The sequence below is a fragment of the Oxyura jamaicensis genome, chromosome 8, assembly GCF_011077185.1.
Source record: "Oxyura jamaicensis isolate SHBP4307 breed ruddy duck chromosome 8, BPBGC_Ojam_1.0, whole genome shotgun sequence".
NCBI classification, from domain to species: domain Eukaryota; kingdom Metazoa; phylum Chordata; class Aves; order Anseriformes; family Anatidae; genus Oxyura; species Oxyura jamaicensis.
Window position 1 is genome coordinate 30170128 of NC_048900.1, and position 18920 is coordinate 30189047.

At 48.4% G+C, this 18920-nt stretch overlaps 1 protein-coding gene across 2 annotated transcripts in view; it reads left to right on the plus strand.

The window, feature by feature from the left end:
* The first annotated feature begins 733 nt into the window (after positions 1-733).
* LOC118170662 (cAMP-specific 3',5'-cyclic phosphodiesterase 4B-like) overlaps positions 734-18920 on the plus strand; it is a 145407-nt gene continuing 127220 nt past the window's right edge. For both annotated transcript variants that reach the window (XM_035333083.1, XM_035333082.1), the window contains exon 1: positions 734-880. The gene's annotated coding sequence lies outside the window, so the exon portion shown is untranslated. The remainder of the gene's footprint in view (positions 881-18920) is intronic.

An 18920-nucleotide genomic window follows, 5' to 3' on the forward strand; every position in this document is an offset into this window, starting at 1 on the left:
AGTGAATTTAACTTGTAATTCAAAGGGGTTTACAAAGGCTACATTTTATTTTTGGATTCTGAGGTTTTGGGGAGTTGGAGCTGCTCCTTTCAAGCCTTTTAACGTAGCTCCTCAACTGCGGGGGGAAGAAAATGACTCTTTTAAAATCTGGATCAGTTACATCATTAGGTTGCTCGGCCTTTGATAAGGACCTCGGATAGCCAAAGAGCTACCAGCTAACCGAATACCCGCAGACCCAGCACCAAACACGTTCCCGCTGCAGTCAGCCCGGCTGAAATAACTCCTAACATTCCCCCTCGGAGCTGTCCCGGCTGCGGGGCAGCCCTGCCACGGCTCCTGCCCTGCGCCCCGTCAGCGGGCTGAGGGCGACGTTTCCCGGGGCCAGCCCTCAGCCCGCCTCGGCCCGGCGATCGCACCGGCAGCCGGGCTCCGGGGCTCCCCGCTCGGCTCGCGGACAGCGCAGGCCTCGCGGCGCCCCTCAGGTACCACCGGGGGGGCTCCGGCCTCGGCGGGCCGAGTGCCGGCGTGAGGGCTCCGGCCGTGCCCGAGGCCGGCAGCACCGCCCCGGCCGTGGCCGCCGCGCTCCTCACGGGCGGCGCTCGCCCCTCCCGCCGCCTGCCGGGGCTGAGGCGAGCCCGCCCCGCGGCCGCGGGGGAAGGCGCCGCTGCCTGCCGGCAGCCCGCGGCCGGGGAGCGGAGCGGAGCGGAGGGAGAGGAGCGGAGCGGCCGAGGCGGTGCTGGCCCCGGTAGCTCCGCCGCTGCCATTGCCGGCGGTGAGGAGCGGCGGAGCCCCTGAGGAGCGGCGGCGGGCTGAGGGCGAGCCCAGCCCCGCGGCGAGCCGGGCTCAGCCCCGCGGGCACCACGCCGGGCTGCCGGCGGAGGTAAGCGCCCTCCGGATCCGCCGTCCCCCGGGGTTGGGTGCTCGGGGCTGGGGGTGCCGGGGGTGGCGGGGCCGGGGGCTGCCGGCCCCCTGCGGGCTGCCCTCCGCCGGCTGGGCGGGCACACGCCGTAGTGGCTCGCGGGTTGTTTTCGGCGGTTTCGGTAAGTTTGGTGGCGTGGAGTCGCCTGGCATTGGGAATTGGTAGTTTTTATTTATTTATTTATTTAAGGGGCGGGGGGGGGGGGGGGGGGGGATGTGTTTTATTTTTTTGTTTCAAGCGTTCTGCTGGAATCGTTTCGGGAGCTGTGGAGGGAAGGGGGTGCCAGGGCTGAGCGCCGCACGCCGCCGTCGCGTCCCCGAGGCCGGGGAGCGCGGCCACATGTACCTGCCACCTCAAGGGGACGGTGCTAGAGGGACCCTGCGGCCCTTTTTCTCAGGTCAGGGCTCCCCACGTTGATTTCTCTGTGGCGTTTTCTCTTCTAGGCTTTGCTGCTATGCACCACGTTGGCTAGCGGGTGGTTTGTGTGGATTTGTTTGCCTCCTTCCCTCAGTTCAGCACCCAGAGGCTCGGGAAGTTTGGTGCTTGCCCAGGGCAGGGCCTCACAGCCCCAGCGGTGCTGCCTTCTGCTCCTGCCCGAGGGCGAAGGGTGGAAATGGGCCCCGAGAGGCTCCAGCTCCTTAGCAGGGTATCCCCAGCGGCCACCTGTGCTGAGGAGAGAAGTCCTGGTAGATTTCAGTGTTCCCTTAGCAGCAGAATGCCTACCGCGGGTTGTATTTTTTCCTCTCTGAAACTCAGATGTCCAGAGGAAGCGACAGTGAATAAGCCGAATAATTGCATTTGCAGGTTTTAAATCCAGCGACCCAGAGAAGTTCTTACACGGCTTTGAGCGAGGGCCTTGTTTGCTGCGTCCCTCGCAATCAGCTGCAGAGGTGGTGGCCAGATTGTAAACAAATCTCTGGTTTATAACTCATCGAGACCCTAAGCTCTTTAGTACAAGGAGTGCTTTCCTCGTAGGCTATTAAGTATACTGGCTGCATATAGCAGATTATTCATAGTAATTGCCTGTCTGTGTCTCATGTCATCTGATCTGCCTCAGTGTGTTTCCACCTGCCTGGTCAGGTACGCCAAGCTACATCTGTACCTTGTTTTATTCCCGTCTTTGGACATCTTGGATTCCAGTAAACCATTTTAATGTGATGTTTAAATCTGAACCTGAACTAAAATACAAGATTCAGCCTTGCTTGGCTGCTGCTTCCAAAAACGTGCTGAGGTTGAACTTGCGCCCAGGGGCAAAGTTCAAGCTCAGAATACAGTGTCACACACGTAGTAAGTCAACCAAATCCTGGTCCCGTGCTGTTTTGGACCCTTTTCTCACTTTCTGGTAGCAAATAGGGTGCTGCAAATACATCCCGTTCTCTTTTAGGTGCTGACTTTGTGCCAGCTTTGTCCCGGACCTTCCCGTTCCTCCCCAGCCACCTCGGTGATTCCCAACAATTCGGAACTCGCACGTCGGCCTCTCCTTCAATATTCAAATCCTTACTGAAGAGCCTTACGGCTCTATCAGGAAGCTTATAACAGATGAGCTGACTAATCGTCTCTATGAACAGCAGTCGTATTTAAAAGGCGCTACAATCAACCATCTTCTGTATTTAAAATGGGTAACCCTGGGCAGAATCATCAAATCCTTCCTAAGTTTTTGGCGCTGGTAACTTGGCCAGTTGGGATGACTCGCTTTACCCACACAAAGCTGCCTCGGGGTGATCCAAGCAGCGCAAGCTATCGCTACGGCTCCTCTGGGTTCTTTGTAATAGTACAGTGCATAGTTATTACGAGTGTACAGTAATTAGCAGGAAGAAGTCAGGTCCAGCTGATGTGCACTGCAGTGCATCTGGTTTTGGACGTGGTGTAGAAAATGCGCCTGGCAGCTGTGCTGCCTGGAAGTGCCCTCTGCATTGCTGTGCCCCTTTTAAGGCCACTTCCCTAATTTCGTGTTCGTTCGCAGAGCAGGCGGTTAGCAGCCAGCATCCAGAAAGGAAAGCTCTCAGAACTTTCTTCAGCTTCTGTTTTGTGATGTGTAACTTCCCATGCTTGCACAGCGCGAGCGGGGTTTATTGCACGGCTGGCACCGCTTGCTCTGTGTGTAATGGGCTCGTGGTGTCGGCGTACGGGAACTTCACAGCACAGACGTGGTTGTTCTTGTGCGTTGAGGAAAAGAGTGGCAAAATGGTGTGGAGAGACACCTTTATTTGTTTAAATGAACTGTCTGGAGCGCAGGAAATAAAGCGTGCTGGTCTTCACACTGGCTGCATCAGTAAATGAAATTGTATAATTATGACAGCGGGATAAATATAGCCTCAGCAGATGGAAGAAAAACTATTGGAAAGGCATGGGGCTGACGACAGGAAAGAACTCCCCTGAACTGGAAGGCTATTGCAAACAAATGTGTGTCTGCATGTATTAAATATTGCTTCTAAGGCAAAAGGGTATTAATCTGATGTTATTACTCATGCTCTTTTTTTTTTTTTTTTTTTCTTTCTGCATTTCTCCCAGTTTAGAGAATTAAAATAATTTGTCAGCTTCACTTTCAGATTCTTGCTGCGGTAATGTTTTGGTTTCAGGCAATGCAGAGGCATGGTTGTGTAGCTGGTTTAGGTAAAATATTTTAACCGAGCTCCTTAATTATGAAAATATTCTCCAGCTCTAAAAGCTTGTTTAAAAAAAAAAAAAGAAAAAAAGGGATTAAATTGATAGTATCACTCTGCTTGCTAAAAATATGCGTGAAAGGCCTGCTTCGCGTTTCCCTTGGAGCTGTTCTGTGCAATTCCACCGGTTCTGTTCGTCTGCAAGCCCTAGGTGCCATCACATCTCAAGATATTTGGGAGTATATCCCTTAATGAGGTTAACAGAGTAGGGTGATGGTATAGAGAAGGTGGGTTCAGAACCTTTTTCCTGGCAATATACAAGAAAAAGTGGGCATGCGGTGGAATTGGGAAGATTCACGACCGTTCATTTTTTTTATGAGCTGTGGAATTAGATTGAAGGACTGTTTGCCAGCGAGTTCTGGAAGCACGGGACTTGGCCGGATCCAAAATCAGTTCTGTAAATCACAGAAGAGTCCAGAAATATGCAAAGCTTTGCAAACAGTACAGACGATTTTGGAGCGTTAGAAAAGATGTAAATGTCTGTCCTTTGTAGCTGAAGCCAGTCTCAGAGAAACAAGGCTGGGAGGAAACTTTCTAGAGAGCAGATTATTCAGTGCCTGCCTGCAGTGGAATTTCTTGCGCTTCCTGTTGCAGCATCTGGCACTACTGTCAGCGGTGGGAAATGGATGAGTGGATCATGATGGATTAGAGCTGTGGCTATTCAGATGCTTAAAAAGTGTAATTCTGTCGGTGCACGTGTGGGCTCCGCGTTGGGCGTTTCCTCACCAACAACACACTTCGTCTTAATATTAACTCAGGGGAGGAAGATCCGGAAAAGTCACACGCAGCTGTCTTTTTCTCCCTCTCCTTTCTCTGTGTGGTGTTTGCTGTTGTTTTGTCTGCTTGTTTTTCCCTCCTAGATCCAACAGAGCCTCCGTAGCTAACGCGAAGGTCGGCGCCGTCGGCTCCCCGGTTGGTTTTTGTTGCACGGATGAGTCATGGGGTTGGTGTGGTGCTGCTGCTTTGTGGGCTGATGCATCCTGTGCTGCGAGCCCCACGGTGCTAGCAGGAAGGCATGGTTCAAAACTGGGGTCAGAAAGTCAGACTGTAGGGCTAGGACCGAGGAAACGGGACCACAGGCAGTGAATTTATTGCCAGGTTCTGCATAGGGAGCAGAGAGGATGTGGCCTCGCCACCAGACAGTGGGCTTGGGATGGGTTGGGAGGTAAATGGATGCTAGTGAGGGTTTGGAACTGGGGCTTGGTTTCTGTGAAGCTACCAGAGATTTTGGTGGGAAGAAGTACCTGAGAGTTCAGCACTGTCCCGCATATAAAGCCACTGGAAAACAGGTGAGATCCGGCACGAGTTGAGGTGTTTTTTTTTTCTTTTCCTTCTGTGTAGAATTTGTAGAAGTGCTGCAGCAACTTGGAGTATGGTTAAAACTGGGGTTAGGAGTTGGCAAGTGGATCATGTCTTTCCATAGGGACTGATACCAACAGGGAAAAATGCCTCAGAATATAAGGCTTGACTAGATCGTGGTCAAACCTGCCGGTAAGCCCAGCTGATTGCTCCCTGCCTTGCTGGCTTTAGCGTTAGGAATAAACGTGGATGTTCTCTTCTGAGACCCGAATGAGTTCAGCTGCAGCGTCCTGCCCCTGGGGGACGTGCACTGCCCAGCTCTGGACACCACACAGCTGCCCCGTTTGGGCCGTGCACCTGAGAGATTGCTCCAAACCTGGCTGGGGAAAGTGCCTCGGAAACCTGGAGCCCGAGGAGTGCTCTGCCCGGCTCTTGCAGGAGGGTGAGCTTGGTCCTGAAGAGCAGCAAGCTCCATGAGTGTTTATAATGTTGATGGATTTAAATCCTTGGTACTATTCTTCACAGATTATTTTTCCCTCTCTTTGTTTTCCATTCTCTGAGAACGACAACACTAAGCTGGTCGAGTCTTTTAAAGGTTCGTTTTGTAGTTGAAATGTAAGTTGACTCAGAGGACCTTTTGATTTCAGATTGTTGAAGGCCCCTGTGATTTTTGCAAGAAATCCTACAGCAGTTCTCTTTTCCTCTGGGCTGTAGGTAACTTGGTGAAATACCAGTGTTTCAGGGTACGGCACATTAATTCATGTGTTATGTGAGTTGGTAACAGCAGAGCAACAGGGGCCACCAGGATCCTTTGCAATGCATCCAGAAGTTGAGCTGGCCGGTCTTGTTGTTTCTTGGGGCATCCTTAATTCCTTACTGATGCACAGAAGAGGATGGAAGCTCTCCTCTGTGGCTTTGCGTTATGTTGAAGGCCTAGGCTGCATTTCACTGGGAGCACCACTGTGAGATGCCCTTTTGGAGGAATTCTTTGAGTACCATTTGCTGAAATACACTTCATTTGCAAATAGCTGCCTGTTGAGAGCATTAAACTGACCTGACTTAGCTGCTCAACAGCTGACGTGTACTCATTTGCTCTCTAATTATTGGCAGCACAGCTGATAATACCCTTCTTTTGACCTGATTATAGGCAGCAGATTTTGCAGGGAACAGTGGCTATTTGTGGCAAAAAGCATGCCTTGCGACGGTGAAGCATTAGTGAGCGGCGGCAGAAGTGGAATGGCTGTGGTTAACGCGTGAGAGGTAATAAAAGGCTGGCTAAAAAGGTTACCAGGCAGCAGGAACTAACACCCTTTTGTAAGACGTATTTTTAAACTTGCACCAAGTAGGACAGGGCTGGTTGGTGTGGTGCTTGCAGGGAAAGAATGATTTTGCACAAGACATTCATAGCATATGTTGTGAAACAGAGTACTGAGTAGAAGCTCTGCTCTGCGAGTAACGAAGCAGTAAGAGCGGAGAGGAAGAAGTCATCTAAAGCAAATTCAGGCAAACAATATGGTCTCAAGACTGCAGAGAGCCGGGCAGGCACGGCAGACGGGGGAGCAGCTGATTGCTGATGCCATAGGGTAGCTTTGTAAGTCACCTCTCAGAGATGACATGTAGGAGGCCAAGGGATGCTGATCGTTTCTCTAAAACCCCAGCGCGACGCGCCCTGTTGGCAGGAATCTGCTGGGGTGGTTACATGGTTTTTGCAGACAAAGATAGTGTGAAGAAGCTGCAAAGGAGTGAGAGCTCAGCGCCAGGGTTTCCTCCTCGGTATTCTTTTAAGTGCTTCTCCTTTATAGCAGCGTTTGTAAACTTGTAAACAAGAAATTGAGCCTCTTCTGTGCTAGAATAAATAACCGTGCTGCTTTCATTTTTGTTTTTGCCTGGGGTTCCAAGTGAACTCAGGTGCCACTGACAGACACGAGAGGCAATGTTTCTTCTGGAAATTAACCCAAACAGCAAGGCTGGCTGCAGCGTGCCCAGGTCTGGGAGCTGCTGGAGCTGCAGAGTTCTCTCACGGACATACAGGATCAGTTTGGGGATGTAAACTCTGAAAAGCTCAAAAAAAAAGGAGAGAAATCTTGATGTGGAGAACCTGCTCTAGCCATGTCGCTGCTTAACGAAGTTCAATATCTGAGTCATGCAGATTGATGTGGGCTGAATGCTCTCTGCCTGCGCGGTGGACACCCAGTGAAAAATGGCTTCAGAGCATCGGATGAAGTCACGGTACTGTAGTCAGATTGAAAAACAAGTTCTTGCAATTGATTTTTGTTTCATTCATGCTTTTGTAACTCAGTAATTGCTCGAGGAAGCAATAGACTGTGTACCACTTCAACAGAGAGTACCAGAAGAACCTTCTGAAGTTGCCAGAGCACTTGTTAAATGTGAAGGATAAATTGGGAACGGAGCTCCTTGCAGCAGGGATACGTTCAAGAGTGCTTATAAATAGTGAAAACAGGAACTTCAGGAAGAGGGGAATCTGAAATGATTAATCCTTGGGAGTAACCATTTCTCAAACTACAAGCCCAAATAAGAAACAGAAAATGATCCAACCTCACAAGAGCTCTTGAGAAGAAAATCAGTATAAAACATATGGAAACCTTCAGGGTGAAGCTGCTCTGTTTGATGGGATTCTGTTCAAAGAAAATCAGATTCTCCTGCTGCACGCTGTGCTCAGGAATACTAATCATAAATATCATGCTGCCTGCTTGTGCTGCAAGATCTAAACCCACTGTTACCTATTTTGGTCATTCCACTTGAGGAAAAGGCATCCACACGTAACATGTGCAGTCACTAGAGACATCAGCTTGGAAAATTGTCACCGAATGAGCACGAGATTCCCCATTTTTCATCTGAGAATGGCTAGTGGCGTTCCGGTTCGCAGCAACACCAGCTATTCTGGGATGGGAGGCAAAGAACATTGAGAACCAGGATGGGAAGTGTTACTTTGTCAGGTTTGGTTCCAGAATTGCTTCTCTTCTTGCTGAAGAAACCTCTCTGGGTATTTAGGGTGTATCTTTTAGGATCCTCAGGGAAGAGCAGGAAACTTGTTCCAGCATTGCCATACTTGAAAGCCCTAGATGCTCTCCAGAGAGTCTTGGTGGGGAGGAGGAGTGCAAAGAGAGGAGAGTGCACGGTTGGATCACGTGTAGCAGCATCCTGCCTGCTAACCCCGAGGTTCTGAGGAAGGATTCTTGCTTGAGACAGCTCCAAAAGAGGTACATTGTCAAAAAGCCTGGGCAAGTGGCCTCCTGCTATCATAACAATTAACATTCTGCCATAATAGTTCTTAGGGTCCCCTTCCCCACTTCCTTTCCCCAGGCATACAGGGTGGGAAGTGAGCATGCCCAAGTTTAGTTTTCTCTCTCTCAATTTTGTACTAAAATTCCTTCAGAAATTCCTGCTATAAATCTTCACCAGTGCACTTTGCTAATGAATTAGGTACATACGCAGCCGGCAGACCTCTGGATGAAGGCCATTAACTTCAAATATGCAGACTGATTAGGAGCCTGGCACTTCTACAAAACGCTGATCTTCTTTTTCCATCCTGGGCTTTACGTTTGCTTTCGGCCTGTGCATACTGTTTTGGTGTCCCGAAATCCCCTGCCTGTACGGTTACAGATCTGCCGTGATGCTTGCCGTCTGAATAACGCTTCCCCTGCCCGTAGGGGAGTTGGGCCCCTCTGCATTTTCACGTTTTTCATTAGTTTTCATTCATTTCTGTAACTTTTCGAGGAGCCGCAAGACTATTAATTTATTTTCAGGCAGCTTGTGGGTCACCGGTGAATCGATTCAAATAGAAATTGAACACTTTAAATGCCTTTTCTCAGAAAGGCAAGAAGGAAGCAGTGTTCAAATCCAATCAAGCGTAAGAACTATAAAAAGAAATGCTTGTTTACCTGTTGCTTAGCGTGCTTCTGGATCCTATTGACAATTTCACAGGAAAACATACGTTTATTAAGGAAGAAAAATAATCAGGTCACAGATAAATACACAGGCGGATAGCTAACTGGAAGGAGGTATAAAGATGCATTGCTCTAGCATCTTTCCCTGTTTCTTAATCGTTCAGTATAAGTGTGAAAAATGTTTGGTACGAGTACTAGTCTACGTGTGTGCAAGTACAAGCCTGGTAGTGTTCTGATGCAGGACTCCTGCTGAGTTACTGGAATGGAAATTAATTCCCCGCTTCATGTGTAATGGAAGTGGGGAAGAGCCAGCTAAGTAAAAGATACGTTTTTATTTCAGACTAATGTAAAAATAGAGAAGCTTTGGGATTAAAAAATGGTAGCTTAGTCCTAAGCAAGCTCCTGTTGACTTTGTGCCCATCAGTAAAAATCCTTGGCAGATTTTGCTACGTTAAATATTGCTTCTCCTTTGTGGTGTGAGCTGTTAGTGCTGTGGGGTTTGCTTGTTGTCCTCATTACCAGGAGGAATTGCTGGAATTTACTGCGCAGTTTTGCAAGCTACGTTGCTTTATTTATGAAGTAAGGAACAAGCAGAAGACATCTTCTACACAACTCTCCGTGGAATGGATCAGCTCCACGCGCCTCTCCACCTGCACAAGCACGCATTCTCCTTTACTCCTTCACAGCAGGTAGTGGTTGTGATGGGTCTCCTGCCGCTGCGCTCACCTTTTAGGGCTCTCCTTTCTGCGCTGAATGTCTCAGAGAGAGCCCCTGCCACCAGCTCCCAAGGAAAAACGCCCTTCTGCCTTCCCACAGTTCGCTGTCTGATCGGGCTGCAACAACGCGGTGCAATCCCTGGAGTGGTTCTTGCTGTAACTTTTTCCATTTTACTCCGCGGAGATGGCTAATTGCTTCTTTATTTGGTAGGTCTTGTGGCTGCCCTAATGGATCAAAGACCTGTGTGTCCGTAGGCACCAGCGCTTGCTTTCCCGGATTACAGTGCAGAAACAGAACAGAAATGGTGAACCGAAATGGAAACCTCCACCTCTACAGCCGCAGTGCTGCCGGCTCCGGGCGCGTCTTTGTAAATCTGCTTGCATGGGGTATGCTGGGCTTCACATCTGGTTGCTCGATGCTCTTTGAAAGAGGTGGATCGCAGCCAGGTAAAAAGGCTGGGTTGAAGGGGCAATGCAGGGGGCAGTAGCTACTCTGCGGCATCTACGCCTCTCCCGGTTGGGAAATGAACGGTGTGCCACGAGCTATTGCACCTCAACCTTCTGTTCAGTACCTTACGGTGCTCTGAGCACTGCAGGGCATCTTCCAGTCTGAGAATTAGCTGTGGATCTGGGAAAACTTGTGAGGGGTAGCTTTAGAACCATCCTAAGGCCTGCTGCTCCTTGGAGACTTGGCAGTCCCCTCCCCAGTACTTCAGGATAAATACAGCTGCAGCTAGTCATTATTCCCAACGCTGCTCCAGAACACATTCCTTCTATTCCTACACTTGTACCAGATCTTTGTGGTTCTGTTAAACAGGTTTTCTCCATGAAACCGTATGCGTTTCAGGCAACCAAACCCTTTTTATTTTTCGTTACTGATACTGTGTCTCGGAGCAAGCAAGCTGCAGAAGGATTGATGCTGTGAAGTGCAGTCGTGTGCATGCAGAGCTGCTTCACACTGGTTTTTACTCCAGACATATTCCTTGATTTTTTAAAAAATATGGTTACAATAATAGGTTTTAAAAGGGTACCCGTAGGTGTCTAAGAAGTGCCCATTGTAATCAGGGTAATTAAATTCTTAGAAATTAGAAGTTTGAAATAATAAAAAAATAATTGCAAGCAGCATAAAATTATTTGCCCTGTGTTCTCATATTTGCCATTGGGTACTTGATTAAAATGTTGTGCATGTTTTTACACTGTAAATATAATCAACCGTTATTGTTTCCATGATATATTTCTTTTTAATTTAGAGTTCTAGAGAAGGTTTCTTCCCTGTGGAAAGTCTGTAGGATCCAATCCTCTTTGCTTGTTCTGCAGAGGAGGGTGAAAGGAGTGTTCTCCATATGTCTGTGGGGTTAAAATTATCCTGAATGATGTGTGGCAATGGCTCTGCGGATAAATGCAGCCCCACTCTCCACAGCTAAAAAGGATAAACCTGAACGGAGAGAGGAGCGCGGATGCTTTATTCCCGAGTCGTGCAGGGTTCTCCGCCGGACTGCGATGCTCCTGAACCTGGGGTTTGCCTCGTGGTTAAGGCGTTCCCTGCCCCTTCCAGCAGCAGAGGCCTGCCCATCCGTACCCTGAGGCTGCAAAGGTGCCCTAATGAAACGTTCTGACCGCTGCTTTGCTTGTGCTCGGTAGTTTTGCTTGCGAAGTGCTCGTTTTTTCCTTCTGGGATGCATTATAAATGCTGCTTGCAGCCAGGTTCCAACTGCTCCGAATGTACCGCAGAAATACAGCTGAGGGTACAGCTTTCCAGCATTCATCGCAGGCAGCTAACTCGGTTACAGGAAAAAAAGAAGGTTTCTTTCTATCCTGAGGTCTGTACAGAGGGAATACGAGCATTTCCTTACCTCAGTGGAAGGAGATTTATGGGGGGGCACCTGAGTGTTGGAGTCAGGAACGCGAAGGCCCCTGCAAGCAGAAGCTATCACACCGTGCCTCCTCCAACAGCCAGCACGAGCAGATTAAACTGAACGCAATTAATAACATCAAAAAGAAATCCATTAAGTTGTTATAGTAACTGGGAGGCTGAGGTTTAAAATGTATGATCCGAGTGACTCAGCCGTGGGGGAAGGCGTGCGGGAGCCCGCGTGTGGTGTGGCAGCGGCCTGGCCTTTGCGTGCTGCCCTCGCGGCCTGGCCCTGCCCAGCGCTGCCCTGGGCTCGTGGCAAGGCCAGGCTCTTATCCTGGGTGTCAGCAGGGGGACGAGTTTATGCCACCCACTGCAAAAAAGCACGCGGTTTTCCTGTAGGATATCTGCCTAACAGTTGGCTCTTGTCTTTGCAGCATCTATGCCCGATCTCGTGTAGTGATACTTGAAGAAAATTGCCAGAACTCACCCCAAATAACTGGTAGGGGCAGCAGTGCTAGGTGGCTCTGAGAGAGCTTCCCAAGGGACAGGGGGACGCTGTGGGTTCCTGCCCTGCAGCACCTTGTTTCTGCAGGTGCCCCAGAAGGGGATAGGTGCTGGGATTCCAGACAAGGCAGTTTCCTTCCCGCGAGCTGCTCGCAGATCTGGAACAGCACATTACTTTCTTTGGCCTCATTAAAAGTACTTGTGTAGAGTGAATGCGGGAAAGGATCATTGTATTTCCCTATCTGTGTACTTAAATTACTTGCCCTCGGTGTTTTCTCAAGATGTGGGATGCAGCACTACCAGGCGAGAGCACAGGAATTCACGCGGTCCCTCCCCAGGCAGGGGTGTCAGCGCGTGGCGTGGGGTGTCTGAGGACCCGAGGGCAGAAATCTACGAGTCTTCTTGCAGCCTGTGTAAAGACAATTTTTGCCACTGCTAGGTTGATTCTTCATATGTAGCTCTGCATAAGGAATGAATAATAATTCCCTCATTGCTCTGTACCGGGGTGATAAGAACGAGGTGAAAAGCAGATACCGTTTTTTTTAACCAATGCATTTTCCAAATTGTAAGAAAGTTGTTGATCTGTGGCTTTAAATTTTGCATGGAGACTAATCTGTGCTTCAAAATCCAGCTAGTAATTTAATGCTGCTGTTTTACTACAGGAGTGCAGGTGCCCCTTGGCTTTTCAGTAAGGTAATCCTGAAAGGCGGGCGTTTGAAAACTCCTCCGTGCTGTTTATGCATCGGGGATTCATGTTGCTGGGTGGTAATTTAATGATTTTGAGGAGCCACGGTAAGCCACGTATCCTCTTAATCTGCTATTCATCTTTGAAAATCCTTACCTTTATTTTCTTACAGCAGTTTGAAGAAATGAAAGGAAGCAGGCACGTAGTTGTTACTCAGGTTTCTTTTCCCTTAATTGTCACATAAAACCCTCTTGCCTGGGAGTTGTGTTGAAAGCCTCTGGTCGCCCCACAGGGCTATAAAAAGTTTGTGGGTTTGAAGATTTTTCCACGCAGGAGAGGTGACTCTAGAGGGTACAGCGAGGGGCATGTTTCCATGGCAATCTCTTCCGTGCGGGGCTGAAATCTGGCTGTAGTATTTCCGTACAGAGGCATCATTTCTGAGCACAGACGCCGAACCATCCAAGCCACCTTCACAGGCCTCTTCTCCAGTGCCCGGCGCAGCGGTGCTGCCTCGCCAGAGGGAGTTTTGCTGCTCAGAGCAGCAGCAGCAGCAAGGTCAGGTCTCCAGCGTGTGATGTTGCTGGTAGGAGAAGGTTATAGGACGGGCAGGACTTCTTTTGTCTTGAAAGCTGGCATTTTTCCTGCCCGGAAGGAAAGTCTATTTTGCCGTCCAGAGAAAGCAACATTTATTTACTTATTTATTTTGTCTGAGTAAAGCACATCCTACCAACAAACCAGGAAACCTTTATAAATGCTAGGGCACTCTTGTGGCTTACTAGCATTTTGTAGGCTGGTGTGATGTGGTACAATAGGTCATTTTGTGTCTGCATCGTGCTGCTATTTTGACTTCTTGGCATCGGAACAAGTAGCAACGTATCCTTCTGCTCTAGGGGTGGGTTAGTTTGAAAGAATACTGATAATACCCAAATACTTTATTTCTGGAAAAAAAGTGTAGGAGCTAGTACCCGATGATCTGTGGCCAGTGGTGTTACCTGTTTAAAAATAACCCCAATATTTCAGACAGTATTTTCCTTTGTTGCTGCAAAGGTGAGGAACTGTCTGTTACGCCTAAATTTCCCAGCCTTATTAAAAGAGCAGTGCTAATTGCAGCTACCAGCCACCTCTTCAGCAGTGCCTGGATGTCTCCTGCCTTATGGATCAGAGATGACCAGAAAGGTAGCGGTTGCTGCATCTAAAGATAAAGCATTGATCCTTTCCTTCCCACTTAGAGCTGCTGTAGTTCCTCCACAATTTGGAGAGAAGAACTGGGAATTTTCCTGGTGAAGAGCACAAAGCTTGTCCCAGGGATCTGTGAAGTCTGCTCTGAGCACGGGGATGCTGCAAGTAGATTACTGAACAGCGCGCTCCTCATTAATTGCTTTCTTTGAAGTGACTGAATTTGATCAAAACTTCCTAAACTATGCAGCACGAGGCAGACACCGAGGGTTGGAAGTATCACCCCACATAATTAAGGGCTTGAAGAGCTTTAAATAACTAGGGGGAAAAATTACAATGGGAAATTTGAGGGAAATGCTGGTGTTACCACTTTCACCTAACATAATAGCACTTGATTTCTGAGAAAATTGCAGTGTTCTAAACTGTTCTTTCCTTTTAAAAAAACGCTGATAACTTCAGCCTGAAATCTAGAAAAATGCAAATATTTTCCCAACAAACAAAATATCAGATACTGAATGAAACAAAATAGCAGTAGGATAAAGAAACAGTGACATCTGCTAAAAGAAAATCCTGGAATAAAAAAGCGTAAATGTTCTTGTAAATGAGGCTTTTTTCAGTCTCTCGTTATGAAGTAGTTGTTCAGAATACAAAAATGGTGTCGTAGATGCCTCTTGAAGTGGATGAATTACAAGATTTTAATGGAAGTGGTCTTAGCCAGAGGTTGGCAGGAAACATCTGTGCGTCTGAAGCATGCCGAAGGCTTTTCATTTGGTCTGTTTTTCCCAAGGAAAATATAAAATGTCTGTAATACAGCTTCTTCACTGGAACTCTGAGGAATACGTTGTGTGAGTTTGGGGCTTTTTTTTTTTCCCACTCTGCCAGAATTTGCCTCTTGACACTTGTATCCTTTCCCTGTGCATCGTCATCATGCTGCTTTTCATTGCAGTGCTGCCGTATCCTGAGGGTGTTTGCCATTGATCCAGGGCTCTGCTAGCAGCGAGTTTGAGGTCGCTCCTGACGGTTTTCTGGTAGTTTCTTCCCTTCCATTCCCTTATAGGTAAGGACTGAATGAAACAGTGTTTCGTCTTGCAGTGCCCTCCTTTCTTTGCTTTCCCGTCTTTCCTCCAGCATGCCCTCAGCTACGTGCATTCGCTTTCTGCTCTCCTTCCACCCTCTAGCTCTGTCCCTCACGGTGGGCTGCTAGGGGCAGTCAACACGAGCCTAATTTCCTGCTTGCAGCTTTCATCGGGGGACTTTTGTGGGGTGGACAGCCAGGATATTTCGTTCTGGAACAACCAGCGTGGAAGAACTGGGGTAAATCAGGTTTGCAGTTGGCCATGCTACGCTAATGCAATCATGTCCACTTTAGTACTCCGAGTGCCAGGCTTTGCCTCTGCAGATGAGGCCGTGCAATTTAATTTTTACTCTCTGTTTCTGCGTGGAAAGGAGACTTTCTGGAAACTGGAGCTGGTCGATGAACCACGTACCCTTCAGAGTGAGAGCAGTACGTCAGGTGCTCTTAGACAGGAATTTTGGGAAGAGTTCAGCTCTCCCGACAAGCCTTACATCCTGCAGGTACACAAGTGCCTTGGTTCTAAATGAACAATTATTTCCAAAATCTCAGAATTTAGCTGGTTTTAGATGAATGGTAACCAGGGGAGGTAGGGGAGGGATGTGAGTTAAGAATAGGTTCTCTTCTGATCCGTGTGCTTTTTCCTGGGTGCTCCTGTGCAGCCGTGAGCGTAGCTGGGTCTGGTTCTTCCCAGCTCTGCTTTGGCTGCTACGTGATTTTGAGTCAGTCGCTCACCATCTCCGTGCTTGTGTGTCCGCTGCTGTCAGACTGAGCCCACTCGTCAAAGCCTTGGAGATCTGTGGGTGAGAAGTGTTGCAGGGATGTTGTGGTTCGGCGTGTACCAAACCTGGGTGGGAGGTAGCTGAGGCAAGTTAGCTTCGCCGTGGGTGCGTGGCCGTTTCTCTTCGAGATGACGTGCGTGTTCCTGTTCGGTTTATAAAATTTCTGAGACTGCAGCGGAGTGGTTATTCCTGTGGTTAATAATAGAGTAATAGCAGCTACTCCTGCACAAAATCTGTGATCTAAAAATAAATAAATAAATCCGTTGTTTTTCACTAACAAAAATGATGCTGCAGACAGGCAGAGCTGTTAGAAACGAGGCATCGAGTGCGAAGAGATGCTGTTATCCCAGAAGTAGCCTCATTTTGTACTCACTTAACAGCACAGAGAGATCTCTCAGACTCATCTTTCTCCTTCCTTGGATTCCTTATGGCATTGTCTTTTATCTGCAGTCTGTGATCGGCAATTTATGGAAATGCAATTTATCGGCTGCAGAACCCTTCCTGGTGCAGAGATGATGCAGGCGGGCCAGAGACACATGGCGGCAGCTTCCTGCCCTGGCACTGGGCATTGGTTTTGCTTCTAATTATTATTGTTTTTTTTTTTTTTTTTTTTTTTTTAATGTCTGCTCAGAAAAGCTAGGTACTCTTTTCCCTCTTCTCACCGCAGAAACCTTTGCTGCTGTTTGCCACGGAGGAGGTTTTGCACCAGGCAGTGTCGCTGCCCTGTGAGGCGCTCAGGCCTCGCAGCCCCTTGCCCGCTGTGTAAGCTACCTAGGAGCCAGGCACGGCAGCACGAAGGGTGAGGGAAGACTCTTGAAACAATTCAAGATCAAGGATGCTCCTCTCTTAGGGGTGCTGGAGGATGCGTTCCTCTCAGGATGCCCTTTGTTTGCAGCCTTGTCTCCTGTGCTTAGGGTCGGCGTGTTGCTCACGGCACGGCTCCCGTGTTTTCAGAGTAAAAATCCTGCCTGCGTGCTGTCTGAAGCGGCCTCTCCCCCTGGAAACTGCGGGGGAAAGAGTGCTGCTCGGTGGGTTTTAGAGCTATTGCCCTTGGGACTCAAACAATGCTGGACTGACTGCAGGAAGGTAAGAAGTCAGTGGCAGGAGGCAAGAGCCGCGTTAGCTGGCGGTGGTACCGTGAGGTTCCCCACGCTGTTCAGCCAGCCCAAGGTAATCCTGCCTGATCTGCGCTGCTGCTATCTGGGGACACCAGCAAGGCTCAGCAAACTGGGCTCCTTTCCTCATAAAAACACCTGGGGAGCATGAAGTCTATTCTTTTTTTTTTTTTTTTTTAAAGCAACCTTCCAATCTGAAGGGGGGGATTTGCATTACGTGCGTTTAGTTGCACCGTTTTTCGGTTGTATTTTTAAACTGACACAGTCTCTTTAAAAAGCATAATTAATAATTGTTCTCTGCTCAGAGTGCTGTTCAGCTGCACTCCGAGGAGTGGGAGGCTCTGCTAGTCATTTGCACATGGAACAAGGAAGGTATAAATCGCGTCTTTTAATAGTATGCTTCACTTTCCGAAGTAATTACCTTGGAAGTCATGTATGTGCTGGTGGCTACCGCGATTTCACTGCATCCTTTGTTGCTGTCAAAACTGATTTTTAAACTAATTGCTTTTGACCACAATATTAGACAAACTTTTAGAAATATGATTTAAAAATCATTAACACAGGAAAGAAAATAGAATAGTGGTTTCAGCTCTTTCTTCTGCTCAGGCTATTAACATCTGTCTGAAAAATTCCTGAAATAATGAGAAAGTACTGATTGTGTTCCAGTGGCGTTCTGCAGCAGGACAGGCCTTTTACAGTAAGCAGGGTAATGGTGGCTTCCAATTAGTACTGCTTTTGCCATCAGGCCTGCAACAAATGAGGAGCAGCGGCAATCTGACTGTCCCCTCTGCTGGAAAGCAAAGAGTTACGGGGATTGCTGGCGCAGACTGCCTTGGTTATTCTCAGCTTTAATGATTAGGTTGCCAGAGAGAAGATGAGCCCTTGCAGTCCTCTTAACCTCGGTGCTATCTCAGTAAGCAACCTCCTAATGAAAGTTAAGGCGTTAATAAGGGTAATTTACCCGGCGGTAACGTGGGCAGGGAGGTTTATGAGCAGTTTGTTAGCTGGCCCCCAGGATCCTGCCTTTGACGGAACTTTCTCAAACATGTGCGCGGAGTACCCTGGGTATGGCATTGCCTTTCTAAAACCAAAGACCTGATTTCATTTACCAATTGTAGACAAATTTGCAGTTGCATTACATCACACAGATGCCTTCTCGCTTAAGTCACCTAATTGAGACTCGGTTCGTGCATCCAGCCCCGGCTCACAGGGGGCCGGTTCCAGGAGAGCTTTAAGCAGTGGTGGAGGACGAAGGGCAGCAGGCTCTTCTCTAGCTGGGTGATAGGGGTAGGTTGTTAGCACTTCTACAGCGAACAATTCGTGTGAGAATGCTGGTGATTAAAAAACAAAACAAAAACCTGCAAACAAAAACCTCATTTAATCTCTTAGGGCAATTCTGTCTTTTCTGTTTCCCTAAGCCCCAGGCATCTGGGGGGGCAGATGTGCCTGCTTTTGTTCTGTGTGCTGCGGCAAGCCTGCAGTAGCCTTCCCAGTGATTCATGGAAATTGGAAGGGGTCGACTTTTCACAGGAGCCAGTTTCCTGGAGCTGCCCTAAGCTCTGCAGACCAGTTCTGTTGCTTCTGATCACAAGAACTGGGAAAAGACCAGTGGAAAAAGCAAATAACTTTTTGGTCTCTGAATAGCAAAAAGGGCTGTTCGTAGGCATTTCTGGGAGACTGTACAAAGGTAGCTGGGCAAATTGTGGTGGTCAGCCAGCTAAAAGTTCAGGGCTCGGTGCTGGAGCCAAAAGCGTAAACTGGAGGAAGGGAACGACTATTGAGTGGCTCGAGACTTTGTGTGTGTGTGTGTGTGGTGCAAAAATAACGAAATCCCAGAGACTAATTTTTCAGGGAATGCGATTTCAGCAGAACCATCTGACTGGTATTTCCCTTTTTTCCCTTTTTCCCTCTGACTGGCATTTCCCTTCACAGCAAAAGGTGCCTTTGCTGTGGGTCCAGCCTGCTCCTGCTGTAGGTGTGCAGCTCCGGCGCCGCTGTGCTGCAGGCCCTGACCTCGTTTCCTTGCCTGCGAGCAAGCTGACCTTCCGAGCATGCTGAGGGTGAATTTTGCTTTTGTGTTTTAGACCTGCTGGTTTTATTAAAATACGAAGCCATCACTGGTATCAGTTGTGAGTTATATCTCGGCTTACCTTTGACTAATGCTAAGTCCATGTAAGGTTTCTTTTTCTTCCAGCAGCCCTGTGCAATTTCCAATCCACGTGCTTC